At 40.1% G+C, this 14103-nt stretch overlaps 1 protein-coding gene across 1 annotated transcript in view; it reads right to left on the minus strand.

The window, feature by feature from the left end:
- The window catches only part of trpc7b (transient receptor potential cation channel, subfamily C, member 7b), a 210705-nt gene that overhangs the window by 143212 nt on the left and 53390 nt on the right, over positions 1-14103 (minus strand). The gene's annotated exons all lie outside the window — the stretch shown is intronic.

Raw genomic sequence — 14103 nt, forward strand, 5'->3', positions numbered from 1 at the left:
AAAACTCGACAGGGCACCTAATAACCAGTGCGCCTAATGTACGGAATAATTCTGGTTTTGCTTACCGACCTCTAAGATAATTTATTTGGTACATGGTGAAATGATAAGTGTGACCAGTAGATGGCAGTCACACATAAGAGATACGTGTAGACTGCAATATGAGTCAAGTAAACAACACTAACATGTTATATGTTCCATTGAAAATATAGAACATTACACACGGCGCTCAAAAATCTACTAAAATGTTTTAGTAGGACTTTGGTAAGCTATGAAGCCGCACCGCTTGATGGATTGTACTGTGTTTCAACATAGGAGTATAAGGTAAGACATAATATCTGGCGTTTTGTTTCACAATATTATGCAAAAGCAACTTTTCTTATAACCCGGTGCACCTAATGTACGGAATAATTCTGGTTTTGCTTACCGACCTTGAAGCTATTTTATTTGGTACATGGTGAAATGATAAGTGTGACCAGTAGATGGCATTCACACATAAGAGATATGTATAGACTGCAATATGACTCAAGTAAACAACACCAAAACTGATATGTTCCATTGAAAATATAGAACATTACACACGGCGCTCAAAAACCCATCAAAATGTTTTAGTAGGACTTTGGAAAGCTATGAAGCCGCACCGCTTGATGGATTGTACTGTGCTTCAACATAGGAGTATTATTATGGTGTGTGTATAAGGTAAGACATATTATCTGTTTCGCAATATTATGCAAAAGCAACTTTTCTTATCTTCTGGTACCTGCTGATCTGTATTTGGGATCTGCATAAGTACTGAAAAATTGCACCCGTCCGCCATAGTCGATAAGCTTCTCCTTTTTCCACTATCTTCTTGTTATGTGACATTCTGTCATTTTTAATATAAAGTAGTGTAAAGTTCTTACTTATATCTGTCAGTAAACTCGCCATGAAAGCGCTAAAACATACCGGTGTAGTGAGTTTACATTATTCACCCAAGGAACTTTAGATGTTTAGACGTTTTTGTTGTGCGTTGTTGTTGCACTAGTGAGCCACGGATGAGGAGATGCTGCTCCGTTATTGATTGAAGTAAAGTGTGAATGTCATTAAAACAGTTAGCGCCATCTTTTGACACTTCTTCCACTGCCGTCCTTGCACGCTACACCGCTACAACAAAGATGACGGGGAGAAGACGCTGTCGAAGGTGAGGCACGTAAATAAGACCCGCCCACAAAACGGCGCATCCTGAAGCGACTGTCAGAAAGCGGCTTGAAGATGATCTGTAAAACATCATCGATGGCTGTCAGAATAATTGTATCTAAGTTAACACAAAACTTTGTGTTGCCATGAGTTCCCGGCAAGAAGACACAAGCTGTCTTTGATACTACCAAGAAGAAGGCTTGTAAAACTCCACTGTGTAGGATGGGAAGCAACCTGAAGGTGTTCTGTTTCTTTGATGTAATGTAATCCACAGAAAGATTTGGTCTTGACCCGAGAACTACAAAGCGGAGAGGAAGCAGGACCAGACTCCCCTCAAGGCGTCATTTTCTTTGAACTGTTTTACGACCTCTTCTTTGAACCAACCTTTTCTTTGAACTGTTTGTAATCAAAGGTGATGGCTGTTTACGACCCCCCTCCCTTAGAAACAGCTGTTGCCATGTACCGTATTTTCCGCACTATAAGGCGCGCCGGATTATAAGGCGCACCTTCAATGAATGGCCTATTTTAAAACTTTGTTCATATATAAGGCACACCGCATTATAAGGTGCATGGAATAGACGCTACAGTAAAGGCTGGGGTTACGTTATGCATCCCGTAGTTGTGAGACCTGTTGTGGCTCAATATTGGTGCATATATAAAGCGTACTGGATTATAAGGCGCACTGTCAGCTTTTGAGAAAATTGGAGGTTTTTAGGTGCGCCTTATAGTTAAAAAAATACGGTATTCAGGGAAAGTCAAAATAAAAGAGGAGGCGTACAATCTTTCGTCAGAGCGTGTTGGAACACTGTTCAAGGGTACAGGTGTACGCGTTTCTCCTCAATTGAGCCAAATTGAATTCTGTTTCTGTTCAATTCCTTGCTTCTTGTCTTGTTTAATAGATGTCATCAGTGTTTGAACCTGACAATGGCAACATTTTGACCAAAGAACCACCATTACATGTTATGTAGACCACAAGGAAGTCTTTTACATTTAGAAAATAAAAATAAAAATATGACTCCTTTAATGCGCCTTATAATCCGGTGCGCCTTATATATGAAAAAAGATTTTAAAAAATGGACCATTCATCGGCAGTGCGCCTTATAATCCGGTGCGCCTTATGGTCCGTAAAATACAGTATATTTATTAGGTATAAACATAGCTTTGTTGTACTTGTGCAATGACAATAAAGTCATATTCTATATAACCCAGAGGAGATAAATAATGCCTTGTTTTATGGTTTTCAGACTCTCACATCCTCCCTGCCTGTTGTGTGGCTGTTAAAAGGTGCTAATAACTTATCACCTTTTTTCACAAACAGAATGAGAAACACCTCAAACAAACACGTGGACTCTTTTCAGTCATTTTCATCAATCTGGGTGTGAAAGCTCAAAATGGTTACACTGTGATTTGATTCATGCCCTTTCCCTAATGAGACAGGACTTTTGAAACAAGCACACAATTAGATGCATTATGGATTGGAACGATATCATTAATAGAGTGTGCTAGTGGAGGAAAACTAGTTTTGTGTTTATAGTGAAGCAAAAACGTACAAATGCATCAAGAATAATGATCAAATTAAGTAATGTGTAAGATCCACCATTACTTATATTAACTGCAGGCTGGAAATACGGCCTAATTATTGTAACTCATAAATATTGTGGCTTTGAATATTGAGTACGCTCCTCTATCATCTTGTTTTCTTAGTTTGCTTTTGTCATACACAATTTGGCTGGCCATAAAAATCCAATTGTTAGGGTACCGTATTTTTCGGACTATAAGGCGCACTTAATGTACGGCATAAATCTGGTTGTGCTTACCGACCTCGCAGCAATTTTATTTGGTACATGGTGTAATGATAGGTGTGACTAGTAGATGGCAGTCATACATAAGAGATGCGTGTAAACGGCAAGATGACTCCAGTAAACAACACCAAAACTTTAAATGTTCCATTGAAAATATAGAACATTACACACGAAATCTGTCAAAATGTTTTTAGTACGACTACGGTAAGCTATGAAGCCGCACCGCTTGATGGATTGTCGGCGCATTAAACATACGAGTATTATTATGGTGTGTGTATAAGGACCGCAAAATGGCACCTATTAGCAGACATATTACCTGACGTTTTGTTTCGCAATTTTATGCAAAACCAACTTTTCTTACCTTCTGGTACCTGCTGATCTGTATTTGGGTTCTGCATAAGTCCTGAAAATGTGCGGTCATCCGCCTTTGTAGTCCATGGCGACGACGTAGTCATAAACTTCTTCTTGTCTATCTTCTTGTTATGGGACATTCATCCTCCGCTGTTGCCATTTCTAATATAAAGTAGTGTAAAGTTCTTACTTATATCTGTCAGTAAACTCGCCATGAAAGCACTAAAACATACCGGTGTAGTGAGTTTACATTATTCACCCAAGGAACTTTAGTTATTAGAGAGTTCGTTTTTTTTTCTCGGGACACATTTCCGGGCGTTGTTGCTGCACTAGTGAGCCACGGATGAGGAGATGCTGCTCCGTTATTGATTGAAGTAAAGTCTGAATGTTATTAAAACAGTTAGCGCCATCCTTTGACACTTCTTCCACTCCCCTCCTTGCACGCTACACCGCTACAACAAAGATGACTGCCCACAAAACGCCGCATCCTGAAGCGACTGTCAGAAAGTGACTTGAAGATGATGTGCAAAACATCATCTATGCAACATTTTGAGCAAAGAACCACCATTACATGTTATGTAGACCACAAGGAAGTCTTTTACATTTAGAAAAAAATCATAACGACTCATTTAATGCGCCTTATAATCAATCAGTCCATAGTGGATCTAACATAATAGTGTGAGAGTCCAGTCCATAGTGGATCTAACATAATAGTGAGAGTCCAGTCCATAGTGGATCTAACATAATAGTGTGAGAGTCCAGTCCATAGTGGATCTAACATAATAGTGTAAGAGTCCAGTCCATAGTGGATCTAACATAATAGTGAGAGTCCAGTCCATAGTGGATCTAACATAATAGTGAGAGAGTTCAGTCCATAGTGGATCTAACATAATAGTGTGAGAGTCCAGTCCATAGTGGATCTAACATAATAGTGTGAAAGTCCAGTCCATAGTGGATCTAACATAATATTGTGAGAGTCCAGTCCATAGTGGATCTAACATAATAGTGAGAGTCCAGTCCATAGTGGATCTAACATAATAGTGAGAGAGTCCAGTCCATAGTGGATCTAACATAATAGTGTGAAAGTCCAGTCCATAGTGGATCTAACATAATAATGTGAGAGTCCAGTCCATAGTGGATCTAACATAATAGTGTGAAAGTCCAGTCCATAGTGGATCTAACATAATATTGTGAGAGTCCAGTCCGTAGTGGATCTAACATAATAGTGAGAGTCCAGTCCATAGTGGATCTAACATAATAGTGAGAGAGTCCAGTCCATAGTGGATCTAACATAATAGTGTGAGAGTCCAGTCCATAGTGGATTTAACATAATAGTGTGACAGTCCTGTCCATAGTGGATCTAGCATAATATTGTGAGAGTCCAGTCCATAGTGGATCTAACATAATAGTGTGAAAGTCCAGTCCATAGTGGATCTAACATAATAGTGTGAGAGTCCAGTCCATAGTGGATCTAACATAATAGTGTGAGAGTCCAGTCCATAGTGGATCTAACATAATAGTGAGAGTCCAGTCCATAGTGGATCTAACATAATAGTGAGAGTCCAGTCCATAGTGGATCTAACATAATAGTGTGAGAGTCCAGTCCATAGTGGATTTAACATAATAGTGTGACAGTCCTGTCCATAGTGGATCTAGCATAATATTGTGAGAGTCCAGTCCATAGTGGATCTAACATAATAGTGTGAGAGTCCAGTCCATAGTGGATCTAACATAATAGTGAGAGTCCAGTCCATAGTGGATCTAACATAATAGTGAGAGTCCAGTCCATAGTGGATCTAACATAATAGTGTGAGAGTCCAGTCCATAGTGGATCTAACATAATATTGTGAGAGTCCAGTCCATAGTGGATCTAACATATTAGTGTGAGAGTCCAGTCCATAGTGGATTTAACATAATAGTGTGAGAGTCCAGTCCATAGTGGATCTAACATAATAGTGTGAAAGTCCAGTCCATAGTGGATCTAACATAATAGTGTGAGAGTCCAGTCCATAGTGGATCTAACATAATAGTGTGAGAGTCCAGTCCATAGTGGATCTAACATAATAGTGTGAAAGTCCAGTCCATAGTGGATCTAACATAATAGTGTGAAAGTCCAGTCCATAGTGGATCTAACATAATATTGTGAGAGTCCAGTCCATAGTGGATCTAACATGATATTGTGAGAGTCCAGTCCATAGTGGATCTAATATAATAGTGTGAGAGTCCAGTCCATAGTGGATCTAACATAATAGTGTGAGAGTCCAGTCCATAGTGGATCTAACATAATAGTGTGAGAGTCCAGTCCATAGTGGATCCAACATAATAGTGAGAGTCCAGTCCATAGTGGATCTAACAAAATAGTGAGAGTCCAGTCCATAGTGGATCTAACAAAATAGTGAGAGTCCAGTCCATAGTGGATCTAACAAAATAGTGAGAGTCCAGTCCATAGTGGATCTAACATAATAGTGTGAGAGTCCAGTCCATAGTGGATCTAATATAATAGTAAGAGTCCAGTCCATAGTGGATCTAACATAATAGTGAGAGTCCAGTCCATGGTGGATCTAACATAATAGTGAGAGTCCAGTCCATAGTGGATCTAACATAATATTGTGAGAGTCCAGTCCATAGTGGATCTAACATAATAGTGTGAGAGTCCAGTCCATAGTGGATCTAACATAATATTGTGAGAGTCCAGTCCATAGTGGATCTAACATAATAGTGTGAGAGTCCAGTCCATAGTGGATCTAACATAATAGTGAGAGTCCAGTCCATAGTGGATCTAACATAATAGTGAGAGTCCAGTCCATAGTGGATCTAACATAATAGTGAGAGTCCAGTCCATAGTGGATCCAACATAATAGTGAGAGTCCAGTCCATAGTGGATCTAACATAATAGTGAGAGTCCAGTCCATAGTGGATCTAATATAATAGTGAGAGTCCAGTCCATAGTGGATCTAATATAATATTGAGAGTCCAGTCCATAGTGGGGCCAGCAGGAGACCATCCTGAGAGGAGACAGGTCAGCAGCGCAGAGATGTCCCCAACTGATGCACAGACGAGCGGTCCACCCCGGGTCCCGACTTTAGATAGCCAGCACTTCATCCGTGGCCACCGAACCTGCGCCCCCCCCCCCTCCACGAAGGAGAGTGCGTAATCCGGTGCGCCTTATGATCCGGTGCACCCTATGTTTCGGAAAATACGGAAAAACAATTTTAGATGAGAATAAAATTAAAGTTGTGTTTCAATCAGGATATCCAATCCATTGCTTTGTTTACCTTTTTAGTCATTCGTTGTCCGTCTTCAAATTCTGTACCAGTTGCATTGTAACTTCTGAATACAGAGCACTATTTCCAGGCGTGTCTCGCCAGTATCTATCGGCTCTTAGGGGACTCGAACACTCATTTAATGGAGCAAGACTACTCTACGGTGACAAGCGCGCACAATCGCTTTCAATCATGTTTGTTTACATCCGAGGCGAGGAATGGCCAAAGGGTAGAACAAGTACGGGGATATCAATGACGCTGGCGTTGTGAGAACCCACATCAAGTCGTTACAGGGACATATAAAATGACATTCACCGCTCAGAGTGTGGGAATGTCCCAATGTCTCAACCCCTTTGGGGGGGTTGAGATAAAGGTGTAGGAATTATGCCGGGGGAATGAAAATTGGAGTGTAGTGTGAAGGAAGTGCTCACTGAGAAGTGTGCTAGTGTGGCAAAGACATAAGGAATATAGTTTGGGTCAATACTACTTTATTACAGTAACCTTTTCATATGTATACATCTTGTTACTCTACTGGTGTCAAACCCAAGGGCCGGGGTCCAGATGTGGGCCGCCACTTCATTTTATTTGGCCCTCGAAAGCCTGGAAATGATATGTATCAATAAAGTACTGTAACTTTTCTTACTAAATGTATTATTCCTTTCTATTTTGGGAGAAAAATCTCCATACTTGTAAAAAACGTACTTTGTGACGGTAAAAAATACCGATGTAATCATAGTAGTATTGACTAGATACGCTATAGTACTTGGTATCATTACAGTGGATGTCAGGTGTAGATCCACCCATGGCATTTGTTTACATTGTGACGCCGGTGAGCTATTGTATCCTCCTACGGTGTGTAGTGAAGCCTGTTTAGCTATTCCCCGTCCTCCAGTGATAATGACACCTGTAAGAAACTCACTTTATTTGTCGCCATGGAGGCGAGGATTAGTGATTTAGAGGTAGCTAAAACACTACGGATGGATGTCCGCTGCTAACTAGCTAGCCATGTTTTAAAGCACCTCTTCCTGAGGGTGTTTCAGTGTTATAACTTCACCTTTATCTTTACTTTTTAAGCCAAAATGCGTCCATTCTCCCTTTTCTGTCTACACATTGTGTCTGCTTGTAAGTACTCTGTGATTGTGCGCTGCCGAACATGCTCCTCTGCTCTTCTACAATGATTTGCAAATCATTTTCAACCCATATTCAGTTGAATGCACTAAAAAGACAACATATTTGATTTTCAAACTGATACTTTTTTTTTTTTTTGCAAATAATCATTAACTTTAGAATTTGATGCCAGAAACACGTGACAAAGAAGTTGGGAAAGGTGGCAATAAATACTGATAAAGTTGAGGAATGCTCATCAAACACTTATTTGGAACATCCCACAGGTAAACAGGCAAATTGGGAACAGGTGGGTGCCATGATTGGGTATAAAAGTAGATTCCATGAAATGCTCAGTCATTCTCAAACAAGGATGGGGCGAGGGTCACCACTTTGTCAACAAATGCGTGAGCAAATTGTTGAACAGTTTAAGAACAACCTTTCTCAACCAGCTATTGCAAGGAATTTAGGGATTTCACCATCTACGGTCCGTAATATCATCAAAGGGTTCAGAGAATCTGGAGAAATCACTGCACGTAAGCAGCTAAGCCCGTGACCTTCGATCCCTCAGGCTGTACTGCATCAACAAGCGACATCAGTGTGTAAAGGATATCACCACATGGGCTCAGGAACACTTCAGAAACCCACTGTCAGTAACTACAGTTGGTCGCTACATCTGTAAGTGCAAGTTAAAACTCTCCTATGCAAGGCGAAAACCGTTTATCAACAACACCCAGAAACGCCGTCGGCTTCGCTGGGCCTGAGCTCATCTAAGATGGACTGATACAAAGTGGAAAAGTGTTCTGTGGTCTGACGAGTCCACATTTCAAATTGTTTTTGGAAACAATGGACATCGTGTCCTCTGGACCAAAGAGGAAAAGAACCATCCGGATTGTTATAGGCGCAAAGTGTAAAAGCCAGCATCTGTGATGGTATGGGGGTGTATTAGTGCCCAAGACATGGGTAACTTACACATCTGTGAAGGCGCCATTAATGCTGAAAGGTACATACAGGTTTTGGAGCAACATATGTTGCCATCCAAGCAACGTTACCATGGACGCCCCTGCTTATTTCAGCAAGACAATGCCAAGCCACGTGTTACATCAACGTGGCTTCATAGTAAAAGAGTGCGGGTACTAGACTGGCCTGCCTGTAGTCCAGACCTGTCTCCCATTGAAAATGTGTGGCGCATTATGAAGCCTAAAATACCACAACGGAGACCCCCGGACTGTTGAACAACTTAAGCTGTACATCAAGCAAGAATGGGAAAGAATTCCACCTGAGAAAAACATTTGTCTCCTCAGTTCCCAAACGTTTACTGAGTGTTGTTAAAAGGAAAGGCCATGTAACACAGTGGTGAACATGCCCTTTCCCAACTACTTTGGCACGTGTTGCAGCCATGAAATTCTAAGTTAAGTATTATTTGCAAAAAAAAAATAAAGTTTATGAGTTTGAACATCAAATATGTTGTCTTTGTAGTGCATTCAACTGAATATGTTTTGAAAAGGATTTGCAAATCATTGTATTCCGTTTATATTTACATCTAACACAATTTCCCAACTCATATGGAAACAGGGTTTGTAGTACCGGTATACCGTACAACCCTAGTCAGGATTTTTCAATTGTTCCACCCCAAATGGAAAATGTGCAAGATTATGCAAAAAAAATAAAAAATAATACAAAAAATAGCTTCACAAACTTGTTAACGTTTCGGCTCATGGGCCAGTGAAGAACTCAGGAGTTTCTTATACGTTGATAAATTGTAGTGGGCCACCACGATTACATTTGGACCGCCAAAGAAGGATATGCCTTTTTATTTTTATTTTTATTTTTACCATAAAATCAGCAGTAATGTTTTTCCATTTACAGTAATATATACTAAATTTTCAGGTGAAATTATTTATTATATGCAACTTACCATATTTTTTTTTACATTTTAGTTTAAAAAAATCTACTAATAAAATGAATACAAAAATTGTGTAATAATAGTATTCACGGTTAGAAGCGGCCCTCTGGGGCCAAACATAACCGTGATGTGGCCCTCGGTGAAAAGGACTTTAACACCTCTGCTCTACCACCTCAAGGGCGAATGACAATTTCTTACAGGATCTTGGTAAGCATTTTTGTTCATACTGAACAACCTATTTTTTCTTTACAAGCAATGTTTTATGTAACATTTTCACTTTTGTGACGGTCATAAAAGAATACTAGTTGTGTTGTTGTTTACCTTGTTTACTTGCAATGAAAATAGTGATGAGCAAATAAAAATACACCTCAGGCGTCTGTGTACATTCATGTCTGCATTCTACACCTTTGCTGACTCGGACATATTGTACTGAGCGGCCTGGACAGCCTGGAGATGCATGTAAAAGACAACACACTGCGGTAGTCCGAAGAGGTTCATTAGGTCTTCCAAAAAATGATGCAATTTTTGTTATTCTTATTTACGTACCTGGTAAACGTTTTTTTTGTAAATATTAGCTCATTTGGAATTTGATGATTGGAGCATGTTTCAAAAAAAGCTGGCACACGTGGCAAAAAAGACTGAGGAATGCTCATCAAACACTTATTTGGAACATCCCACAGGTGAACAGGATCATTGGGAACAGGTGGGTGCCATGATTGGGTATAAAAGCAGCTTCCGTGAAATGCTCAGTCATTCACAAAGAAGGACGGGGCGAGGGTCACCACTTTGTCAACAAATGCCTAAGCCAGGGGTAGGGCACCTATGACTCTAGAGCCAGATGTGGCTCTTTTGATGACTGCATCTGGCTCTCAGATAAATCATAGCTGACATTATTTAACAGGATAAGTACTGAATAATTTTGAAAATAACGTTCAAAATATAAAACATTTTCATGCATTTTAATCCATCCATCTGTTTTCTACCGCACCTGTTCAAAAAGTCGCATTAATGGTAAGAAGTATTTTATTTATTATTGGTTAGCTTCAGAATAACAATGTTATTAAAACGAATAAGAGACTTATTATACTCTAAAAATGTTGGTCTTACTTAAAAATGCACGCATTTAGTTGTATTCAGTGTAAAAAAAAAATATTATATGCATCTCACGGAAATACACTTTTTAAATTTTTGGCTTTCATGGCTTTCTTAGCCAAAAAGGTTCCCGACCCCTGGCCTAAGCAAATAGTCGAACAGTTTAAGAAAGTCAACCAGCTATTGCAAGGAATTTAGGGATTTCACCATCTACGGTCCGTAATATCATCAGAAGGTTCAGAGAATCTGGAGAAATCACTGCACGTAAGCAAGCCAACATTGAATGGCCGTGACCTTCGATCCCTCAGGCGGTACTGCATCAAAAACCGACATCAGTGGGTAAAGGATATCACCACATGGGCTCAGGAACACTTCAGAAACCCACTGTCAGTAACTACAGTTGGTCGCTACATCTGTAAATGCAAGTTAAAACTCTACTACGCAAAGCAAAAGCCATTTATCAACAACACTCAGAAATGCTGCCGGCTTCATTGGGCCCGAGCTCATGGAAAAGTGTTCTGTGGTCTGACGGGTCCACATTTCCAATAGTTTTTGGAAACTGTGGACGTGGTGTCCTCCGGACCAAAGAGGAAAAGAACCATCCGGACTGTTCTAGGCGCACAGTTGAAAAGCCAGCATGTGTGATGGTATGGGGGTGTATTAGTGCCTTCTAACCAGGTGTGCAAAATGTGCGGAATAATTTTGGTTGTGTTTACCGACCTCGAAGCAATTTTATTTGGTATATGGTCTAATGATAAATGTGATCAGTAGATGGTAGTCACACATAAGAGATACGTGCAGACTGCAATATGACTCAAGTAAACAACACCAAAATGTTATATGTTCCATTGAAAATATAGAACATTACACAAAAATCTATCAAAATGTTTTAGTACGACTTTGGTAAGCCATGAAGCCGCACCGCTTGATGGATCGTCGGAGCATTACGGCTAACATAGTCAGACGTACTGTGCTTCATCATACGAGTACTATTATGGTGCTGAAAAAACTGCCTAATTATTGTAACTCATAAATATTGTGGCTTTGAATATTCAGTACGCTCCTCTAACATCTTCTTTTCTTAGTTTGCTTTGGTCGGACACAATTTGGCTGCCCATAAAAATTAGATTGTTTAAGTACCGTATTTTTCGGACAATAAGGCTCACTTGAAATAATTTCATCCTCTCAAAAATGGACAGTGCGCCTTCTAACCCGGTGTGCCTAATGTGCGGAATAATTTTGGTTTTGCTTACCGACCTCGAAGCAATTTTATTTGGTACATGGTCTAATGATAAGTGTGATCAGTAGATGGTAGTCACACATAAGACATATGTGTAGAATGCAATATGACTCAAGTAAACAACACCAAAATGTTATATGTTTCATTGAAAAGACAGAACATTACAAAAATCTATCAAAATGTTTGAGTACGACTTTGAAGCCGCACCGCTTGATGGATTGTCGGAGCATTACGGCTAACATAGTCAGACGTACCGTGCTTCAACATACGAGTATTATTATGATGTATGTATCAGGTAACTGCAGGCTGAAAAAACTGCCTAATTATTGTAACTCATAAATATTGTGGCTTTGAATATTCAGTACGCTCCTCTATCATCTTGTTTTCTTAGTTTGCTTTGGTCGGACACAATTTGGCTGGCCATAAAAATCTGATTTTATAAGTATCATATTTGTCGGACTATAAGGCGCATTTGAAATAATTTCATTCTCTCAAAAATGGCCAAGACATGGGTAACTTTCACATCTGTGAAGGCACCATTAATGATTATTTGCACAAAAAAACAAGTTTCTCAGTTTGGACATTAAGTATCTTGTCTTAGCAGTCTATTCAATTGAATATAAGTTGAAAAGGATTTGCAAAGCATTGTATTCTGTTTGTATTTACCATTTACACAACGTGACAACTTCACTGCTTTTGTTTATTTTTTTGTATATTATGCAGAAATGACGGCAGGCATTGAGCGAGAAAACATGATTTAATTTAACACTATAGTAAAAACAAAAAACAAAAGGGTAACAACAAAAGGCGCGCACAAGGCGGAGAACAAACTTGGCTATGAACTAAAATAGCACAAAGGCTAACTGTGGACAAGAAACAAAAACACTTACTGTGACACGAAGGAACTATGACATGAGCAGAGTGAACAAAAGTAGACAGAGCTACAACGACAAGTATTATGACAGGTAGTAGTGACATCGACAATGACAATAATCCAGCACTGACTGGAGGGGAAGGCAGGATTAAATAGCAGCTGGCTGATTGACACCAGGTGTGGCCAGGTGTCAATCAGCCGCAGCTGAGGGGAAGCAGCACTCAGGGGGACAATGAGGAAATAACCAAAATAAGAGCGTTGACAGGAAATGACAGAGGAAAAACTAAAAATTGACCAAACTGTCAGGGACATGCCTGACAGCATCTTGTCCTCCCAGTGTAGTAGGTGAGCTTTACGATCAAGTTTGCACGTGTTTCTATACATCAAGGTAGACTTTACAAAGAGTCTCTATTGTTTGAACTCCTGTCAGTGATAGCAACACGCGATTGGTAGTCAAATAAACCTCCTTCACATGCCCTCTGCATCGTCTCCCCCAAAGACTGCGTGGCAGAGACTCTGCGTACGTCCGTGGGCTGCTACCAGATATTGATGTGCTGCCTTGAAGGGTAAAATAGGAGATAAATAATCTGCCTGTCAGGCAGGTCCTGATACACATTTTCATAAGTGTCCTGCGTGCGCCACCGCTCTTGTCCCCGTGTTGTGACAGCTTCAGTATGTGTGAGTCCACGCTCTTGACTTTGTGCACGGAGGATTCCATCTGCGGCGGGCGGGCAAACGTCACATAAAACATTGTGACACGGGCGCTCAGGATGAAGCCTGACTCATATGAGTAATAACACCTGTGTGAAAAGCCGGCAAAGAAAAGCTTTCCAGTGTCGGACAAAGGCAAAAATGTTTTCACTTTGCAGGATTGTGTTTGATAGATAAAGTCGTACCGTATTTTTCCGACTATAAGGCGAAAACTCGACAGTGCGCCTTATAACCCGGGGCGCCTAATGTACGGAATCATTTTGGTTGTGCTTACCGACCTCGAAGCTATTTTATTTGTTACATGGTGTAATGATAAGTGTGACCAGGAGATGGCAGTCACACATAAGAGATACGTGTAGACTGCAATATGACTCAAGTAAACAACACCAAAATGTTATTTGTTCCATTGAAAATATAGAACATTACACAAAAATGTATCAAAATGTTTTAGTGCGACTTTGGTAAGCCATGAAGCCGCACCGCATGATGGATCGTCGGAGCATTACGGCTAACATAGTCAGACGTACTGTGCTTCAACATACGAGTATTATTATGGTGCTGAAAAAACTGCCTAATTATTGTAACTC

The sequence above is a fragment of the Nerophis lumbriciformis genome, linkage group LG36, assembly GCF_033978685.3.
Source record: "Nerophis lumbriciformis linkage group LG36, RoL_Nlum_v2.1, whole genome shotgun sequence".
Lineage (NCBI taxonomy): Eukaryota > Metazoa > Chordata > Actinopteri > Syngnathiformes > Syngnathidae > Nerophis > Nerophis lumbriciformis.